This window comes from Aplysia californica, unplaced genomic scaffold (assembly GCF_000002075.1).
Source record: "Aplysia californica isolate F4 #8 unplaced genomic scaffold, AplCal3.0 scaffold00197, whole genome shotgun sequence".
NCBI classification, from domain to species: Eukaryota; Metazoa; Mollusca; class Gastropoda; order Aplysiida; family Aplysiidae; genus Aplysia; species Aplysia californica.
Window position 1 is genome coordinate 1073118 of NW_004797467.1, and position 1508 is coordinate 1074625.

Sequence of the window (1508 nt, forward strand, 5' to 3'; positions counted from 1 at the left end):
CGATATGTTTAGCAGGGTTTGTAAGTTTGGTTGTTTGATTGTTTGATTGTTTGTTTGATTGTTTGTTTGTTGGTTGGTTTGTACGTTTCTTCGTCGGTAATCTAGTGGTTGGGGGCTCTCGTGGCTTAGAGGTTAAGGTGTTGGCCTCTCATTCAAAGGTCCCGGGTTCGAATCCGGGTAGCGACCGAAAAATTTTCTTCTCTAAAATTGTCTCCTTTCACCTCCTTTCCTGCTCTCTTTCGTCTCCTTTTTCTGCCCCCACCCCCTCACATCCATTTGCCCCCTCTTCTGAGCTCCAGGCTCTTTCTGCCGCCTTTCTACTGTTACTCCTCGGCTCCTTCTCACAGCTGTCTTTCAGCCACACCCCTGACCTTCTGGTAGGAAAGATCTACACCTAGCCTTCTCGGACAAGGGCTAAAAATCTCGGAGGGCCCGTGTGCAAGTTAAAGATCCCTTGGTGGTCTAAAATCGATAAGAGTAGGATTCGGCCGCTACCCGGGCAAAATTTTTAAAAATTGTCTACCAACTGAAAAAGTTTAATGTGTCCTGCGCGCTCATATAACGTTATGAAGTTTCGAGCGCCGTGAAACACTTACAAAAACAAAAACAATCTAACGAACTAGTAATCGTGAGGTTGCGGGTTCGGAGGCTCGAGGCTCAGGCCCGACGTTGTGTCCTTGGAGAAGGCACTTTACACGCATTTTCCTCACTTCACGCAGGTATGAATGGACACCCAGCCATAGGCAGCGAAAGGTCTTCTCGGTATGCTAGTGTTTTAGCGCCTTTAAAAATGGCAGCTTGCACTGTATGCTTCCCAGGAAATTTAGATTGTTTCAGAATGCTATCAGGTCTGCTGGGGAAATAGTATAGCTTGTAAAGCGCATAGAGCTTGCTGTGTTGAGCGGAAATTTGCTCGATAAAAATGCCATCTATTGTTTGTTTGAGTACAGAAAAAAAACAAACAATTTTTTTAAAAATGACACAATCATGATCAGAAGTTAGACAGACAGAAAGCGCTCATATGACCTTAGCAGTTGCGAGCGCCGTAAAACCTTATACTACTACTAGACAGACAGAATTACAGAAAGTAAAGAAGTGAGTGGTTGGCGGGTGCTCTGGTCTGGTTTGCTTCTTCTTCCCTATCAAAGGTCTATCGTCCTTATCTCCCCTCCTTCTTTTTTGTGTTTGGTAATCTCTTGTAACACCTCTAATATTCGGCACCTATATGACCTTATTGTATTGCAAGAGCCGTAAAACACGAGCTAAAACTTTAAAAAAAAGAAGTGAAGTACAGAAAGTAAAGCGTATTTTATATAAGCATGAGTATTCATTTCGTGAACGGGTGTGCAGGAACATGTGTGTGTGTGCGTGTGTGTGTGTGTGCGTCTGTGTGCGTGTGCGTGTGTGTGTGTGTGTGTGTGTGTGTGAGTGTGTGTGTGAGGGTGTGTGTGTGTGAGAGAGAGAGAGTTGGAGAGAGAGAGAGTGTGTGTGTGTGTGTGTGTGTGCGT

At 44.7% G+C, this 1508-nt stretch overlaps 1 protein-coding gene across 1 annotated transcript in view; it reads right to left on the reverse strand.

The window, feature by feature from the left end:
• Positions 1 to 1508, reverse strand: part of LOC101856429 (endosome/lysosome-associated apoptosis and autophagy regulator family member 2) — a 72935-nt gene that overhangs the window by 53793 nt on the left and 17634 nt on the right. The gene's annotated exons all lie outside the window — the stretch shown is intronic.